Genomic DNA, 20,766 nt, shown 5'->3' with positions numbered 1-20,766 from the left:
TTTTTGTCATATTTTAGATTCCACATGTAATTGTTATCATATAGTATTTGTCTTTCTCTTTCTGAGTTACTTCACTTAGTATGATAATCTCTAGGTCCATCCAAATGACACTGTGTTTAAAGACTAAAAAACTATATAAACAAAGTAATAAGACTGTACAGATCACATATTCGACATCTTTCTATTTCTACTTTCTATTTCCTTATTCTTATTTCCTTATTTGGGCTTCCCTGATAGCTCAGTTGGTAAAGAACCCGCCTGCAATGCAGGACACCCCAGTTCACTTCATAGGTTGGGAAGATCCACTGGAGAAGGGATAAGCTACCCACTCCAGTATTCTCAGGCTTCCTTGTGGCTTAGCTGGTAAAGAATCAGCCTGCAATGTGGAAGACCTGGGTTAGATCCCTGGGTTGGGAAGATCCCCTGGAGAAGGGAAAGGCTACCCACTCCAGTATTCTGGCCTGGAGAATTCCATGGACTGTATAGTCCATGGGGTCACAAAGACTCAGACATGACTGAGCGAATTTCACTCTCACAGATTCTGTATTTTCATAAGATGTAAATGGTAGGTTATTGGCTATTAAAATTTGGTAAACAAAATAAATGTGTATATATCCATTCATTTCACCAAGTATATTAGTTTTCTAGTTTTCTGCATAGCAAATACCATATACTAAGTAGCTTAAACAACAGAAAGTTATTTTCTCACAATTCTAGAGGCTAGAATCCAAGATGAAATTGTTGACACAGTTGATTTCTTCTAATCAACTTCTACAGCTTCCATCTAGCTGTCTTCTCTCTGTATCTTAACACAGTCTTCCTTCTGTATTGTTTGTGTCCTAATCTCTTCTTATAAGGACATCAGTCACATTGGATTAAGGCTCGCCCCAATGATCTCATTTTAACTTAATTACTCCCCTTTAAAAACTCTATCTCCAAATACAGTCACATTCTGAGGTATGTGAACGTATGAATTCGGGGGGGATACAACTCTGCTGATTACATTAAGCACTGGCTTTATAAAGTTCATAACCAAATTCCGGTAAAAATATTAGACCTCAGATACATTTTAAAATGATGCATTTTCCAAAAAAGTAGGTAATATACAACTTTAAAGTAATGTGATTTTTATGGAAATAATTTTCCAAAAAAAATTTGAGAGAGTTTACATTGTTAAGACAATATGAAATATGATAATAGAACAGCAAAAAGAAAAAATCAAACAGAAACTGGAAACCATTAGACACCTAGAAGATATACGCATGCATAAATTCATTCTCTACTATCCAAAAGACAATAGGTTTAACTCTGAATTAATCAGAAAATGAGGTATAAAAAGAAAGGTAAGGGTGGGAGTGAACTGGGTTATCTTTTAAAGAAAGGTAGATTGCAAACTTGTCCAACAAAAGAAATTTTGTCCTGACACTAAGCCCTCAGAGGAAAGTAAGGAATGGATTAATATAAAAGTATCTCCTACCGTCTTTCACAGTAACTTCATTTGGAATGTAATATGCACTGGCTGTGCTATATGCATAGTAACAGACTAGGAGAAAGCATTCACAGCTGGAGATTCATTGTTATTCTTTAACCCATTCATTGAACAAAAAGTACTAAGGTAAGCCCTACTAGCTCCAGGCATCAACTCCTCCATATGCTGGTAAGCCAGAAACCAAAACCCCATCCTTCACAAGCTTCTGTTCTAGTGAATGTACACTGAGAACGCAGAGAATGAATAAGCAAGAACAAAGAATCAAAACATTTCACATTACTTTCTTTACATTCCTGCGCTGAAATGAAGCCAAATATAGCAGAGATCAGCAAATGAGACTGTTGAGACATAAAGTTTACTTTTTCTTTAAAAAATTATTATTAAGTGAATGTATTTAAAGGGTTATGGAAACTCAAATTTATTAATCTACACCTCAAAGATTTATAAAATTCTAGTTTTTAAAGATAGGATAGACAACATTTTAAGTAGTTTAGCATTTTGGACAAAGAGAAATGATCAGAGAACAATATCCTATCCAGGTACTTACAAGCCACAATAGCAAATATTAATATTTCAGAGTTTTTAAATTTTTATTGGAGTATATTTGCTTTACAATATTGTGTTAGTTTCAATCATACAACAAAGTGAATCAGCTATGTATATACATATATCCCCTCTTTTTGGATTTCTTTCCCATTTAGCTCACCGTAGAGTAATGAGTAGAGTTCCCTGTGCTATAAAGTTGGTTCTCATTAGTTATTACATGTGTGTGTGTGTGCACACACACACACACATACGCACTTAGTCATGTCTGACTCTGCAACCTCATAGACTGTAGCCTGCCAGGCTCCTCTGTCCATGGGAATTCCCAAGCAAGAATACTGGAGTGGGTTGCTATTTGCTTCTCCAGGGGATCTTCCCAACCAGGGATCAAATCTGTGTCTCCTGTGTCTCCAGCATTGGTAGGCACATTCTTTACCACTAGCGCCACCTGGGAAGTATTTTATACATGTGCCGTGCTTAGCTGCTCAGTACTGTCTGACTCTTTGTGACCTTATTGACTATAGCCCACCAGGTTCCTCCGTCCATGGGGATTCTCCAAGTAAGAATAGTGGAGTGGGTTGCCATGCCCTCCTCCAGGGGATCTTTCCAACCCAGGGGTCAAACCCAGGTCTTCCGCATTGCAGGCAGATTCTTTACCATCTGAGCCAGCAGGGAAGCCCAAGAATACTGGCGCAGGTAGCCTATCCCCTCTCCAGGGGAACTTTCTAACTCAGGAATTGAACCAGGGTCTCCTGCATTGGAGGCAGATTCTTTACCAGTTGAGCCACCCAGGAAGCCCTATTTTATACATAGTAGTGTGTATACATGTCAGATCCCATCTCCCAATTCACATCCCATCCTCCCTTGCCCCCTGGTATCCATACATTTGTTCTCTATGTCTGTGTCTCTATTTCTGCTTTGCAAATAAGCTCATCTATATCATTTCTCTAGATTCCACATATAAGCGATATACACGGTTTTCCAAAAAGTTCATTCAGATGAACTTCATCTATAACACCTTATGGAAAACCTAGAACAAACTTTTTCACCAACCCAATGCCATTTCTGCTTTTCTCTTTCTGACTTACTTCACTCTGCATGACAGTCTCATTTCGCACTCTTGTTCTTCAGAACCTTTATTTTTTTGGTCCCAAATGGTACAGATAATAGCTAAAATATCATCACCAAGCACAACTAAGTATTATCACTACCCTTTCTCCCTTCTCGTCCTCTACCAAGTTGATCAAACCTCAGAATACTATTTTCCGCTCAGGTTTTTAATAAATATGAATGTATATACATAATAGATACTATATTTTATTTTATATATCAAAGTTTTACAGAAGTAGCATTAAACTATGTGAATTCTCTGCATTTTTCTTTTATGTCTTCCCTGTTATTTTTGATGTGTTCCATTGGTCCAGGTAGGTCTAAGCCATTCATTGCAACTCTGCTATAGCATATTTATAGCATAGAGAGCCTCAGTTTGTTATTTCTTCCTTAGTAAAGGGATAGTCAGGTTGTTTCCTTTACATATATACACACACAGTTTGCAGAAAGAGAACTGAGAATAAGAAAAACATAATCAAAGTATCTTGCTTTACCCTCTTAAGCATTCCACTGTTGAAATGAAACAGTATAGAAGTGATCAAGATCTCTGTATCTACATAGTCATATATCTATTTAAATAGAAATATGAATATGCAGACATATATATGAATGGTGTAATAAATGCCCTGGTTCAAGTGTTCCCTGCGTATGTGAGAGAGTTCCTTCCTCTGCAGCAGACACACAGCCATAGCAGTACTGGGTCAGAGGACACACATACCTTCAAAATCACCAGGATGGGGCAAATTGCCTTCCAAAGTGATGGAAAACAATTACTTTATTGCCACATTCAGGCCAAAGTTGGGGATATCAGATTTACTTTGCCAATCTGATGGGTATAAAGTGGCATTTCATTGCTGTTTTACTTTCTGTTCCATAGATTAGGAACAACCTTTTGAGCTGACTAAATCCACAGTTTCAGGAGAGTAAATAGCTGGTCAAGAACACAGAGAAAAATCTCTCACCCAACATAAGTACAGTTTATCACTTAAGGTCACTCTGCATCTGTTTCAATCTCATCAATCTACCAAAAATAATTGACTGCCATACTGATGTCTCCACCCTTCCCACAGTCTGAACACGAAGACCTAGTCATATATTAGAGTACTTCCAAACTGATGAGAAATCTCAGAAAAGTTGATTAGAGTAGTTGTATGTTACATTGCAGAATATAAGCAAATATGCAAAATAATGCTTGCTCTTACATTATCAGTGAAGCACTCTGACATTTTCTATTGTATTGCATCTCAATGTATTTAATTGCTAATTGAGACATTAAATCGATGTCATAATTCTATTTATGCATCACAATACTCAGTCTGAAAAACACTGGATCTTTCCTATGCCCAAAGTGCCTAGACAGGAGAGAATACATTTAAAGTTTCAACCTATAATGAACTGAGGTCCCCTACCCACAACACAAAGACACTGATAGCAAAATATGCCTAAATGGGCATGTGCCCAAAGAGGTCCAGGCCTCTCAGTCCTTTACTGTGACAAGATTTCATTCTACCTTTCACATGGAAGCACACAGGACAGGCTTGCAGCAGGTCTGACACTCCTGAGGAGTATTTTTAGGAGCTATTTTTACCATTCTAGGATTGTGTTGTTTTGTTTTATGGTAAACTGTCTTTTACGTTCCAGAGAGATATGGACGAGGGGCGTATTGTGAATACACCTAAAAGCATACTTTATTTTGTATGTTATTTCAGTTTCAAGATTTGCCATAACGAAAAGCAAAATTGTTTCCATGCCCCCAGGAAGCAGGCAAACAACTTACTGATACTCTTTGTTAAGCAAATAATTCAGTTTCTTTGTCGCTCCAAATACTGCCTCAAAGAACATGGACATTTCCATTCTTGAACAAAACAATCAGACACAGAATGTTCGGTTAATTTTAAATTGCATTTTTGGCTAATTTTTCTTTTTCTCAGAACTCTGCCCCTTGTTTTTAATAAACTTTCACTGTATTCAACACTGGAATGCTAATCCTAAGTGATGAAAATTTCTAAATGTCTCTATACACACAGGAAAACTTAAATTGTACCTTTATGATTTTGCATTAAAAATATAGGACCCAACATTCTGATCAACACATAAAATGTTCTTAAAACTTACTAGTATGCTGACTATATTCTGCTGGCTATTTTATCTTTTCATTTCACTGGATGCGATATAAAATACAGTGTCCAGCCAACTGACGTCTGAAGTTTTAAGTTATACACAAAGCCAGTACTGAAGCAGATGTGGGGACCTAGTGCATTACAGCGTGCTGTCTTTTAAAAGTGTGCATGCACTCAGCATGGAATGTTATGGTTGGATAAGTTACAGGTTTCCAAATTTAAGAAAAACAACAATACTGTTTTTATTCCAATCTTGTTGATGCAAAGGTTCTGAAGATTAGAACTGCAGGTTATTTCTAACCCTTGCCTATTCCTCCCACTTTCCCTGAGTTCCTCTCTCATACTGGGAGTCTAAGTAACAACCTGCTGTTTTCTGGAACGGTACAGTAGCAATTGGAATAGCAAGCTCTGAACCTGGCATGGACTGTCACAAATATATACTTTATCAATGACATCTCAATTAAAAAAAAAAAAAATTAAAGAAATAGATACCTGAAATGATAACTATGTGTGGGTGAACAGGGAAACTCAGTTAATGTCACAGGTATCTAGAGGGAAAAAAAATGCCCAATTTAATTCCAGTAGAAACATTCCATGTCAAAAAGAAAAGTTTTAGTACCTTGCTTAAGTTTGACAGTGACTATAATAAATTTTTTCAGGAATTTTTCATGAATTTGAATTAGGAAATTTCACATTTCTATTGAAAAGTTTTTAAACACCAATTATAAATATCAACTCTTCTTTTGCTGCTGCTTAGTCACTTCAGTCGAGTTCGACTCTGTGCCACCCTATGTACTGCCGCCTGCCAGGCTCCCCTGTCCACAGGATTCTCTAGGCAAGAGTACTAGAGTGGGCTGCCATACACTCCCTCCAGGGGAATCTTACTGACCCAGGGATCAAACCCAGGTCTCCTGCATTGCAGGCAGATTCTTTACCACTGAGCCACCAGGGAAGCCCCTTCTTTAGCTATATCTCCATAAATACATATAAACTATGTTTAATAGTAGGTCACATAATACTAGTAAGAGATAATACTACTTGGAGCTCTTCACAACCTTAGATTCATCTTCATACTTCATATTCAACTATACCATTTCCCAACAGTATCAGTTATTTTGTTTTAAATATATAACAATTTTTAAAAATCCAAATCATCATTCAAATTACCCTACTCATTTAGCGATGAATTATTGTAAGGGCCTTCATGCTGGCTACCAAAACATCAGGTCCTACCACCCAGAACCTGTGAATGTTACTTTATATAGTAGGATCTTTGCAGCTGTGATAAAGGACATTGGGAGTATCTTGGATTAACCAGGTGGACTCCAAGTGCCATCACAAGTGTCCTCACAAGACAAAGAGGGAAGCCAATGTCACACACATAGAAAAAAAGGTAATGTGGCCATGGAGACAGACTGAGGGATGTGGCCACAAATCATGGAATGTCAGTAGCCACCAGAAGCTGGAAGAAATGAGAAATGGATTCTCCCCTACAGCCTCCAGAGTGGGTTTGGACTCACTGAGTCATAGTGAAACTAGTTTTTGACTTCTACCATCAAGAACTGTAAGAGAACAAATTTATGCTGTTTTAAACCACTAAAATTGTGGTGTTTTGTTGCAGGAGCCCTGGAAACAAATACAACTAGAATTGCTATTATCTCAAAATAACAGAATGAATTTTCAAAATAATAAAATTGGGCCTAAGGAGTCTCCAGACACTTTGGAAAATGAGAGATCTTCTTCAAGAGTGCTGCGAGGAGTCTAGGAAGGGTTTTAGAAAAAAAAATAGGCCTTGAAAAATGAAGAGTGTTTAAAGTATGAAAAGAAAGAAAATGCCTAATCCAGGGGAAGAACTGAAACTACATTTAAAATCTTTCAGAAAATAATTTCTCAGGAATTATCAGAACATGAAAATGATTATACCGCTTGCTTCAGTAATTCCACTGCTAAGAATAAATATTTAGAAAGCAGCCAAAATCAGATCAAATTTTACGGAGTAAGATGTTCCTATAGTACATGTCTTTTATATCAAAACTAGAAACAATCTGGCCAACAGGCATATGAAAAAATGTTCAACATCACTAACTTTTACAGAAATGCACATCCAAACTACAATGCGTGGGTTTCTCTGGTGGTCTAGTGGTTAAGAATCTACCTGCCAATGCAGAGGGATTCGATCCCTGGTCCAGGAAGATCCCACATGCTGCGGGAAAACTAGAGAAAGCCCAAGTACAACAATGAAGATCCGGTGCAGCCAAAAATAAATAAATCTTAAAAACAAACAAACATAGCCCCCAACTAAAATAAATAAATTTATTTAAAAAAAAATGTGCAAGACAATTCATAGGTTTTCAAAATTATTTTAGAGAATATAAATAAAATGTTAGAAAGTCAAACAAACAAACAAACAAACAAACAAACAAAAATTACAGTGAGGTCCTACCGGTCAGAATGGCCATCATTAACAAGTCTAAAAATAACAAATGCTGGAGTCGGGGCAGAGAAAAAGGAATACTCCTACACAGTTGGTGGGAATGTAAGTTAGTACAGTCACTATGGAAAACAGTATGACAGTTCCTCAGAAAACTAAAATTAGATTTTTCATAAGATCTAGCAATCCCACTCCTGGGCATATATCCAGACAAAACTATAATTCATGTACCTCTATGTTCATAGCAGCACTATTCACAAAAGGCAAGACATGGAAACAAGCTAAAGTCCATCAACAGGTGCATGGATAAAGAAGTGGTACATATATACAATGGAATATTACTCAGCCACAACAAGAATGAAATGGTGCCATCTGCAGCAACACAGATGCAACTAGAGACTATCATATTAAGTGAAACGAGTCAGAAACAGAAAGACACATACCATAAGACATCACTTATACGTGGAATCTAAAATACGACACAAATAAACTTTTATGAAAAAGAAACAGATTCACAGGCATAGTGAAAAGACCTGTGGTTATTAAGAGGGAGAAATTTGGGGGAGGGATAGACTGGTAGGTTGTGGCTAGCAGACGTAATCTATTGTATATAGAATGGATAAGCAACAAGGTCCTACTATATAGCACAGAGAACTATATTCAGTATCCTATGATAAACATAATGGAAAAAAACATAAAAAAAAAGATCTCAATGAGTTATAAAATTTTACAAAAATTTTGCATAAGGAATTTTCTGTGCATTAAAAAAAAAACTAGCAACAATCTAACCTTTCACATACAGAACAAGAATTAAGTAAACCACAGTATGTCTTCTCAGATAAATATCTTATATATCCATCAAAAATAATGTTTAAAAAGAATTCAAGAAAAAAAATTTATGTTATACATAAACAGGAACTTACAAAAGAATATATACATTATTGCTTTTAATTCTTATTTTAAATGCACAGGAAAAAGACCAGAAAGAAATATACAGGATTACGGTTGACTTTTTCCTTTTAAGTTTTACTAAAAATACAGCAGATACTTTGAGGGCAGGATGTGCTGGAAAAAGGGTAGCTGGCAGATACAAATGTTCCAGTTTTTTGGGTGACTACAAGACATAAGAATAATGCCTCACCAGACAAGTCTCCCAAATGTCTTCAAATGCACTGCATCATCTACAATGACTTTAATCTGTGAATTATTCAGGAATACATTTTACTATCGCTTATTTACAGTGGAGAACAAGAAGTTTTGGAGGCCACTCAAGGTCATCGTACAAAAGCAAAAGAGCTGGGACAAAAGCCACAGCATATGTCATTTTAGTCTGGGGGCTGAGTCCCGTTCCATGTGATGGCAGTGTAGCAGCAGAGCCAGGCTTAGAAAAACAAGGTTGAGGCCTCAAACCTATTCCCACTGGCTGTTATTTAAGTATGGAAATCCTATCAGTAAATATCTCAGGTTTCCCTATAGCCTTTCAGACTCACGAGTAAGCCAAGGCATAACTAAACAAGAACTTTATAAATATTGCATACTATATATAACCTACTATACGTTGCCTACTACACATAAATATAAGAGATAGTCAATCTTTCAAATCAATACTATCTTTTCATTTCACTTATTTTTGAATTAGGATATAGTTTATATTAATTTTTTTAGCCAAGCCTCTCCATACAATAGGGTCTTAGTTTGACACTTAGTCATTTTATGACATATTCTAATATTCTGGAAGCCAACAATTCTTGACAAACTTGAATTTCACTTATTGGCACAAATGAAAAAATAACTCCTATGAAACTCTAGAGATTTAGTGTAATCCAATGTAATATGTAATATGTTAAAAAAAGTATTATAACTACAGAGGTATGTCCAATCACATAAGATTAAATATCAAATGTCAATTTAAAATACTCCATTCTCAAAGTTTCCTCTTTCTATATGGAACAGATATTTTGATCATCTATCTAAATTTAACTGTCAAAAATATTCTACTCATGGGCTATGTAGCCATGCACATATATATCACTAATTTGAGAAGTTATATCAACTTCAACAATAAGAAGATAAACATTTTTTTCAAACCTCTAAAGATACTATTCACTTTTATCCTTTGAGTAAGTAGCAGAGAAGACTGTTTTTGCTTTTTTTAAAAGCTCCCCAAAGAGCTTTTAGCCAGGACTATATCATTAAATGAAAAGATAAATTTCTAGAAGTAAAAAGTCTTTACTGCTATCCTTGCTAAAAGAATAGTAATAGCCAAAGCCCTACTACTGAGATTGGTCATAAAACATTGAAATATACATGCAACTGTCAACAGTAGACTTCAAACTCAAATACCAATCAGAAACTCTTTAAAGAAATCCTACAGATAAACACAGACAGGTTCCTTTTTTTCCTCTAATGATTGGCATGTTTGTGTAACATTTTAGCACTATAAAGTGTACAGTAAAATCACTTTGCCTATTTCAGAATGCTCTTATGATGATTTCCAGTAACTGGACACAAAAGAAACATACCAGTTTAGGAAATATGATCGTTTTACTTAAAAATCAAGGCTATATAAAACGTAGTTCTGATACCTTTCATGTTCTGTTTTCATGAACACCAGCGTATTTCTTAATGATTATGGCACTTGCATATGCCATATATTCAAATTTAACCAGTGGATTAGAGGTACACACTATAAGCTGCCTCTAGGATACCAAAATCAAGGTAATTTTCCTTGATTCAGCTGTCTCATAGAGCAACTCTTGAAAAGGACCTCAATGTACAACTTAACTTCAGACCTGATGTATGACAACAGGCTAAGATTCTTCATGAACCAAATTTTAGAATTAACAGATTTTTGTGTGAAATGTCCTTATTTTTGCTTTTTTTCTTTAAAAATAGAAAAAAACATTTCAATTTTCTCATAGATTATAAATCAAGGAAAAATTGAAGGCAGCTACATAAACAGTCCATTGGCTCCATCTGTTGTATATGTCACAGTGATCGCTAATGTAGAACATTTAGCCTGTTCAACTCTTTGTTGCCATCTTTGAGTAAACATGTCTCGAAGCACCATTAATCTAGGCAATGAGGGATATTTTTCTTTCAAGAACAACACATTTACAACTTTGGATGAGCTATACAACTCTAAAACCAAGAGAAAAAAGAATTTTGTGATGCTTGTTTACATCAATAGCTAGACATCATACTACCAAGCCTTTCCAATGTAAAGTTACTTTATAAAACTTAAGACATTGATATTAACTACTTTGCTTTCTAATATTATTTTTCTTTCTCATGGTACTTGCAGAATAACTGTTCTGCCTAATCCTTAGAGAACCAAGAAGAAATCAGTAGTTTCACGATGGATTTAACATAACTTTAAAAATCCAATAATGATCAAAAGACTCACTTTATTTATACAGTCATAAGAAGAAGTACATTAAAATGTGAACGTACAGAACATAAAACAGCAATCTCTTTCAATATTCAGCGCCTAAGATGACCAAGTTGAAAGAAGTAAGAAGTCTCCTTTCTTCAAGTAATTCTGAAATACCCTAAAGTCAAATCTGTAACTCTTCCCTATTAGAAAAGCAATCAAATGAAAATACACGTCCTGTTTCATAAATATCTCTTAAACTGTTCTACTGGGAGCAATAAGCAATATATTATCAAAAGGAAATCCTGAAAGAGCCAATCTTTTAAAATTACAAAATGTGCGGGGTGGGGGAGGGGGCGGGCAGTAAGCTTCTCTGGTGGTCGAGTGGTTAAGAATCCACCTGCCATTGTGGGAGACACGGGTTCAGTCTCTACTGTGGGAAGATCCCACATGCCGCAGAGCAACTAAGCCCATGAGACACGACCTCTGAGCCAGGGAGCAGCAACAGAGAAGCCATCACAATGAGAAGCCTGCACGCTGCAACTAGAGAGTAGCCCCTGCTCACCACAACTAAAGGAGGACACTGCAACAATGAAGACCCAGCATGGCCAAAAATAAATAAATATTTTTAAAAGGGACAAATGTGAACTAAGATCAAGTATGACACCACTGTCCTGACACTGTGGAAACTTCTAGCACAAATAGGTAATTAGGGCTTCTTTCTTCCTTTATCTTTTTCTTCCTTCTCTCTCTCTCCACCCCTCTTCCTTGCTTTCCTCTCTTCCTTTTTTCTTCTTTCTCTCTCTCTTATAAAGACTACAATAGCTATGTTCAGTGAAGAAAAATAGGTGGGGAAAAGGTATAAATGCTTACTGTTTAAGAACAGCTGGTCTGTGCCAATATACTGGAGAAACTGTTCAAGAAATGTTGATCCGTGCGAAAATGTAACCCCTGAAATGGTGCCAAGGTCACAGAGACTCAGGGTGATCTCTGACACACAATGGGTACCATTTGTGCGTTTGTGAAGTGAACCTGGTAGTGGGTTATTTTTACATTACGCTCCTTACTGCAAGCAAGTTGGGAAAAGAAAACACAAGTCGGTTGTGTTTTCACAGTATTTCATTTCACCATCCTTCTTGTGGGGTTACTAAAATATTAGCAGTGCCCTGCTTATGAGATACATGTGATCTCTCAAGGTGGGAGTTAGCAGCACTGTTTTTAAGTGAAATATGAGAATAACAGTACAATCTTGAAATTCAATTTCAATAACTACATTAACATGACAAGGCTCTCAAGAATTGCCAAAGACAACAACAATGGATTGTTTACCTTGAGTAGCACATTTCACTGCCGGACTCAAATTCTGTCCCTCAGCCCCCTTTATGCTGTTACCCATTTCTGACTATGCCACACAGCAGTAAATTCTCTGCACTATTCTCACCTTTATTCAGATTAATACCTCCCACTGACATTTTGCCTTCTACTGGTGGTTCTTAGAAGGCCATTTTAAATGAATGGAAAGGCACCAAGAAATTTTGCCTTAAGTCATATGAGACTCCAGCTATAGAAAAGCAAGTAACCCAGTTCCTGAGAACTGAATAAAGAACTTTTAGAGAAAGCCAATTTCAATTTTTGTTTATGAGAGAAAGACTCAGCTGCTCTACATTAGCTTGGAACTTAAACATGTTTTTTCAAATTCAGGAAATAAAAAAAAGTCATATTTTCTCTAAGAACACATGGATATATTTCTTCTTGGGAAGCCCACACACAACATGCTGAAGAGTCCACTTCAGACAAATTTGCTATTCAAATATTTAAAAGGCATTAAGGTGAAGCCTCATTAAGAAGGACTGAAATGGCCCGTTACTATAGACAGAGAGGTCCTGTCCTGGGATTGACTATAAACACTGAAGTGCAGAGTCTAGAGCCAAAGGAGAATGTTGAGTTCACAAGTTTCCTCTTTAAGAAGGTGAAAATATTTTTTTCAGTTTTTAGACATTATGACTCATTATTCCTGTTTTTAATTTTTTCATCTCAGATTATAGAGGATTTACTGATATTATTATTGTAGGGGAATATTTTTACTTTAAATGTATATTTGTCACATTGTTGTATTTTCCTTTTGCTAAAATAAATTAACAACATTATGTCAAAAATTGTTCTTATAATCATTAAAAACAGTTAAAATTTACTGGACTCCATTTAACACTCCAGTGTTAAATTCTTTGCACCAATAATCTTCATTAAAATCTCACAAAACTGACTTTCCTATTTTACAGATAAAAAAAAAACTCTCAGGCTTACAGTGTAAAATTACTCACATTGAACTTCAATGCTCATTACATGACATTTCCTTAAGAAATAATATACTCATCTCATTGACAAAATACACCAAAATACACAAACCTTGATTTAGGTGCTACCTAATAATTTTTAAAAGACTCAATAACCTATCCCTAGTAACTCACCTGTTCAAAAGCTGACAGATAAATGGATTCTGAGAAAGAATCTGGGATATTTCTCCCTCTCCTAAAGAAATCCTTGCCCACCTTTTCAGATCTGGTTCAGGTATTATGTCTTCTCTAGAATGTTTTCTTTCTCTCCATACTGATGTAATTACTTCTTTACTAAGTTATAGAATTTATTTAGCAATCAACTGTGGCTAAAAGTTGTTTGATTTGTCTGCAGCTCCCAATACAGTACCCGGTACATGTTCAATAAATTTTGTGTTCACTAAATGCTTGTGAAAAGAACACATGTGCAAATAAAACAACTCAGCTATGAGATCAGATAAAATTTCATCTCATATAAATATGAATACGAGTCAAATCTTATATTAGTTTCCTAAATTTCAATGTGTATATGAATCATGTGGAGATCTTATGACAGGGGTTGAGATGATTGGATGGCATCATCAACTCAATGGGCATGAATCTGAGTAAACTCCAGAAGATAGTGAAGGACAGGGAAGCCTGGCATGCTGCAGACCACGGGGTTGCAAAGAGTCGGACACAACTGAGCAACTAAGCGACAAAAGAGTCAGATTCAGTAGGTCTGGAGTGAAGCCTGAGATCTTATACATTTCCAGTATTGTATCTCAAGTGATGACATTGCTGCTGGTTCTCAGACCACCCACTGGGTAGAAAAGACATATACTACTGCAACAACACTTACCAGATTTGGTGAATGGTTTGGAAAGCCATACGTTCCACTTGAATGTTAACCTCTATTTAGACCTGGCACCAAATCTCAAGTTATTAAACTTAATAACTAACAGCAATTATGTGTTTATGTGTATTTCCCTAGATGAGACACAAGTTTTTTTGAAAAGGACCATTTTTAATGATGTTTATATTTTCAATCCCAAGAGACAGGACAGTACTGTATACGTAGGAGAGACTCAATGTTAGTTAAGTAACTACAAAATTAAGTACTCAAGGGTAAAGCTATCACTGATTTGTCTCTCTCATATGGTGTTTGGCATGGTGCCTCAAAACACAGGAGAACCTCAATAAAGTAATTTTGAATGAATGAATGAACAAGCAAACCATTTCTTCTCTGTAAATCATCAGGTTTTTATCACCCTGATCACTGCCAAGTTCTGACACTTGATAAAAATTCAAACTGATCTGGTAAGCCCCAGATATTCATGAATTTGCAATGTTACAGGGATCATACAAATGATTTCTTTGCTCTTCTTTATTTGAATCCTACTTTTTTTTTTTCAAAGGCTACAAACACTTTCATTTCAACATTTCCTTTTTGCTGTGCCAAGATTAAAATGGGTGACCACTACTGTTCTGTTTTACAGTCAGGACTACTGCCACTTAAAAACCACTAGTACCAACGTAAGTGTTAGCTGTATGATGGGGACGAGTACAATCATCCCATTTATCACTTCCCACTTACTTTTTAAGTATCAGTCTCAGCTTTATATGTACAAAAATTACTAATCTAGGAAAATATGAAACTTTATTTCCTAAACTTATCTTGTTAATCAGAATTTGGTTATCAGAAGGGAAGAGAATTGTCTGCAAAAAATGTTTCTACTAATAGTCAAAAAAAAAGATGTGACTCATTAAACCAAGTTTTACTGGTTTCCTCTCTTTATATTTCAGTAAACTAATATATAATGTGGTATGTACTGTGAGAAAGTGCTAAACCTGTTTAGGTTTTTAATATACCAAACAAGTATTAAGCACCTACTAAATACACTGCATATATTAGAGTGTTGTGAGGACTATAAATATCTCAACAGAGCTTTGATACATTTATAAAAAAAAAAATTTCACAAACAATAGAAAAAGATAAAATATTATTCAATTTTTTTTACTTTTTGGTTATTCAATTACCTTTAAAGGAAATTCTAAAATAAAAATTTAAGGATATACAGTGGGCTTAAAAAGATGTGTTGTATATTTTATCCTTTGAGTTCGTCTTCTATGGACTGAACTGTGTCCCTGCCAAATTTGTATGTTGAAGCCTCACCCCTCCATATGATGGTATTTGGAGATAGGGTCTTTGGGGGATAACTAGGTTTAGACTCTTCTGGCAGGGTCATGGCAGGGAGGAGGGGGGAGCTTATGATAGGATTACTGCTTTTATAAGGAGAGACACCAGAGAAAAAGAGCTCAAGCTCTCTTTGAATCTCCCATTCTTCCCCTCTTCCACCTCCAAGTGAGACTACAAAGAAAAATCATTCATCTATAAGTCAAGAAGAGAGCCCTCATCAGACCCACCCATACTGGTACCCTTACCTCAGACCTCCAGCCTCCAGTTCAGTTCAGTTCAGTCGCTCAGTCGTGTCCAACTCTGCGACCCCATGAATCGCAGCATGCCAGGCCTCCCTGTCCATCACCAACTCCCGGAGCCTACTCAAACCCATGTCCATCGAGAGGGTGATGCCATCTAGCCATCTCATCCTCTGTTTTCCCCTTCTCCTCCTGACCCCAACCCTTCCCAGCATTAGGGTCTTTTCCAATGAGTCAACTCTTCGCATGAGGTGGCCAAAGTATTGGACTTTCAGATTCAACATCAGTCCTTCCAATGAACACCCAGGACTGATCTCCTTTAGGATGGACTGGTTGGATCTCCTTGCAGTCCAAGGGACTCTCAAGAGTCTTCTCCAACACCACAGTTCAAAAGCATCAATTCTTCGACATTCAGCTTTCTTCACCGTCCAACTCTCACATCCATGAATGACTACTGGAAAAACCATAGCCTTGTCTAAACGGACCTGTGTTGGCAGAGTAATGTCTCTGCTTTTCAATATGCTATCTAGGTTGGTCATAACCTTCCTTTCAAGGAGTAAGCGTTTTTTAATTTCATGGCTGCAATCACCATCAGCAGTGATTTTGGAGCCCCTCAAGATAAAATCTGACACTGTTTCCCCATCTATTTGCCATGAAGTGATGGGATCAGACGCCATGATCTTAGTTTTATGAATGTTGAACTTTAAGCCAACTTTTTCACTCTCCTCTTTCACTTTTATCAAGAGGCTCTTTAGTTCTTCTTCACTTTCTGCCATAAGGGTGGTATCATCTGCATATCTGAGGTTATTGATATTTCTCCCGGCAATCTTGATTCCAGCTTGTGTTTCTTCCAGCCCAGCGTTTCTCATGATGTACTCTGCATATAAGTTAAATAAGCAGGGTGACAATATACAGCATTGACGTACTCCTTTTCCTATTTGGAACCAGTCTGTTGTTCCATGTCCAGTTCTAACTGTTGCTTCCTGACCTGCATACAGGTTTCTCAAGAGGCAGGTCAGGTGGTCTGTTATTCCCATCTCTTTCAGAATTTTCCACACTTTATTGTGATCCACACAGTCAAAGGCTTTGGCATAGTCAATAAAGCAGAAATAGATGTTTTTCTGGAACTCTGTTGCTTTTTCAATGATCCAGTGGATGTTGGCCATTTGATCTCTGGTTCCTCTGCCTTTTCTAAAACCAGCTGGAACATCTGGAAGTTCACGGTTCACGTATTGTTGAAGCCTGGCTTGGAGAATTTTGAGCATTACTTTACTAGCATGTGAGATGTGAAAATTTCTGTTGTGTAAGCCCCCGGCTCCATGGTATTCTGTTGTGGTAGCTTGAGTTAAGACAATACCTCTCTGGTTGCCTTTTATACCTTTATATAAGAATTATTCTAAGTTGTAATTATATTTAAACTGCCATGAGAGTATTTTTATGGTATAGTAAGAGTTTTAGAAGTAAAGTTGGAGCTGGTAAATATTCTTCAATTGCCAATTGTTGGTAAATTTCAGAGTAAGAGGTAGACCTCTGCATTTATTTTAACAAGTAACTCAGAAATATGCTTTGGGTGACGGGTTACCTCATTAGCAATAAGTGCAGACATGCAGACATTTCCCTACACAAAACCTCTTTCAGCAGCATCAGAAAGAGAATGCTTTTTGCATGTGTCATTTCTCAGGTCCAAGCCCCTAGCACGCTTCTTGTTATATGCAATTAGCTCCATGCCAAGATTTAGTACATTTCATAATAAATCCCTTGACCGCATTAACTGCAGGCTTGGCAAAGATGGAAAGGCTCTATTCACGAAGGCAGAAAACAAGCCACAGGACTTACCCCACAGCAAAACTCACTTGCTAGATGCCAACACACTACAAATTTCAACAGCCTGCCATGCCCTCCCATCATCCCTCCTCCTCTATTGGGGTAAGGAAGAGGCAGAAAAATACAACCTACCATGTGACTGTGACTGAAGAGAGTATGTATCATGAAAAGAGCTACAGGCAAATTTGGTTTCTTATTTCTTCCTCCTCCTCAATTTTGTTACTAGTTTGATTTTCTTGAGTAACCCTCCAAACCCGCCCACCCTGCAAAAACCTAAAATCCCTTCACAGATGATATTCAGAGTTTACCCTCATTTGAACAGTAACCATCTGTTGCTTACAGGAAGACTGTGGATCCTTCTCAGGTTCCCCGTTTTGGAAGCCCAGAGCTGTGGTACATTATAGTGACTGTATGGGAAAGCTCTCAGCAGGACAGCAGCATCAGTGAAAATCACCGGGGGAGACTTGGAACTAATAAGCACTTTCTCTGTTCACATCAGCAGAAAGGATAAAACTTTTTCCTTTTATCCAATGACTAATTTTTGTATTGAAAGAACCAGAGCTTTAGCACCACATGCATGAACTCTGGAGCTCTACAATCCTAAATTTTAATCTTCACTTGTTTTCACTGTGCCAGTTTGAACCTCAGTTACTTCAACTGGGAAATAGATTATACAGAGTTGCCATAGGGCTTAGCCATGTTTGACTCAGAAAATGCCTATCATGCATAAGATACTTGAGCAATTCTAAATATATTATAATGTTATTATTGAAAAAATATTTTAACCATAGGCAAATTAAGATAAAAATATAGGAAGGCAAGAGATAAAATATCTTTATTAAAATTCCACTAAGCTGGCTTGTGGATTACACATTTGGAACATCACCACTATACTAGGGACAATGAGAATTCATTAGGAGGAAGATCTCCCTTGGATTCCACAAAAGAGACTTTTGGTACTGAATTACTGAAAGGACTACATTATAAATTTCTCATTCTTTGAGGCTCCAGCATACACTTAAAATTAAAAAAATAAGGCTCCTAAAGTCTATATATTTTTTTAACTACTAAATAGGAGTACTATAAAATTTAGAATGTTTTAACATTGGTGGAAAGTCAGGTTTACAGTATAAGAAACAATGGAATATGTAGTTGCCTTAGTAATCTATCAATATCTTTTCTGAAAATTGAAAATGAAAAAAAAAAACAATCCCATGTAAATAACCTTAGAAAAACATATGAAATGGGGACAAGATCAGAAATTTCTGGTTCACTAGTCACTTTATTTATGGTGGTTTAGTCGCTGTCATGTCTGACTCTTTGAGACTCCACAGGTTGTTACCCACCAGGCTTCTATGTCCACAGGATTCCCCAGGCAAGAGTACTGGAGTGGGTTGCCATTTCCTTCTCCAGGGGATCGAACTCAGGTCTCCTGCATTGTAGACAGATTCTTTACCAGCTGAGCCACCAGGGAAGTACCTTGCTTATGGGTACAAGCACAAATCTACAGCCAGCCTTCCTCTGTCTTATCCCAGCTTTATACTTACCAATTCGGAGCCAAGTTACAAGTTAATCCCGCTATGCTTTTGTTTCCTTATCTGTAACATACTTAATAATAGAATCTACCTCATATAACTGTGATAAAATTAAATAATGCTTACAAGGTTAGAACAGTCCCTGGCCCATAGAAAGTGCTTTGTATCATCATTAACTATCGCTATTATTCAGGCTTTTATGACAGTGAACAAACATACATTCACAACTATTTGCATTTTTCAAACACAGTCTCAATTTCCCTGTCCCTGTGCCTTTAGTACAATGGCACCCCACTCCAGTACTCTTGCCTGGAAAATCCCATGGATGGAGGAGCCTGATAGGCTGAAGACCATGGGGTCACTAACAACTGAGCGACTTCACTTTCACTTTTCACTTTCATGCATTGGAGAAGGAAATGGCAACCCACTCCAGTGTTCTTGCCTGGAGAATCCCAGGGACGGGGGAGCCTGGTGGGCTGCCGTCCATGGGGTCGCACAGAGTCAGACACGACTCAAGCAATTTAGCAGCAGCAGCGCCTTTAGTAAGAGAACTTTACCAACCATGATCTTGTCCCCATTTTTGCCTGTCAAACATCTCTCCCAATTCTCTGAAACCCAGATCAGAAAAAAACTATAATAAGGAAGAATAAATCTGACTCCCCATTAGATCGTCAACCTTTGTATTCTGTTGTTTTTGATTCAAGTTAAAAATGTTGCCTATAACCTGAAATACACAGGAAAGCCCATTCTCAAGACTTTGTCCTTTAAGAGTAGAACACTTTTCAATTCAAAACAAGAAAGAACATTTCTCCTGTTAGAGGTTTATAGGAAACTGACCTATGGGGGCAGCTGAACAGCCATAAGAACAAAGGATTCCCCCACAGAAGTTTGCAACAACCAATCCCAAACCTCCCTCACTTGTCTTTAAAAATGCTTTGCTGAAGCCCTTCAGGGAGTTTGGAGCCATGAGTCGCCTGTCTCTTTGGGTAGCCCTGAAATAAATCTTTCTCTGCTCCAAACTCTGATGTTTCAGTTTGCTTGGCCTCAACTGGATATCATGCTCACCAATGTGTATTCAATAACCAAGCCACCATCTCCAAGAAAGCCTTCCTCAATCTGCCCACTTATAACTTATCTTCCCTGGTCCCACCATCACACTGTGTAAAAGAACAGCAGACACATAAAATATTTTAATTGTACACATATAGAAGGTGCAAATGAAAGAGGAGAGAGAGGGAAAAAAGCTAACAAGAAATGGGGAGAGGGGAGAGAGAAAAGGAATAAGAATACTGTACTGATCACAATACGAGAAATGCTCATCTGGGTAACAATTAGTGGAAATATGTTCTTCTTTTCATACTTTGGACTTTCTAAATGTTGTAAAATAACCAAGTCTAACTCGGTTATTTAAAAAGGCAAAGTCCTTTTATGTTATTGTTAAACAAATAAAAACAATATGGTCAGTCATCTCACTGCTATTCCAAAATGAGTAAAAGGGATGCCAGAGCAGGAAGCATCTCAAAAAAGATCTGTTCACGTGAAGGTCCTCATATACAAATTATAATCTTATTTTAAAATTTGGGCTTCCCT

General features: G+C 37.0%; 1 protein-coding gene across 7 annotated transcripts in view; it reads right to left on the bottom strand.

Moving 5' to 3' along the window:
* Positions 1 to 20,766, bottom strand: part of BMPR1B (bone morphogenetic protein receptor type 1B) — a 420,588-nt gene that overhangs the window by 267,062 nt on the left and 132,760 nt on the right. Inside the window, exons 1-2 of one of the 7 annotated variants that reach the window (XM_081595575.1) lie at positions 11,940 to 12,004; positions 5,755 to 5,810 (exon numbers count right to left, since the gene is read on the bottom strand). The exons of 5 other annotated variants lie outside the window; for them this stretch is intronic. The gene's annotated coding sequence lies outside the window, so the exon portion shown is untranslated. Of the gene's footprint in view, positions 1 to 5,754; positions 5,811 to 11,939; positions 12,013 to 20,766 lie in introns of those variants that run through there. One more of the 7 variants, XM_081595650.1, reaches the window with a different exon arrangement.

This window comes from Giraffa tippelskirchi, chromosome 1 (assembly GCF_054371585.1).
Source record: "Giraffa tippelskirchi isolate mGirTip1 chromosome 1, T2T-mGirTip1v1.2.pri, whole genome shotgun sequence".
NCBI classification, from domain to species: Eukaryota; Metazoa; Chordata; class Mammalia; order Artiodactyla; family Giraffidae; genus Giraffa; species Giraffa tippelskirchi.
Note: the sequence above shows the minus strand (reverse complement) of the source record. Positions and strands in the feature narration are given on the sequence as shown.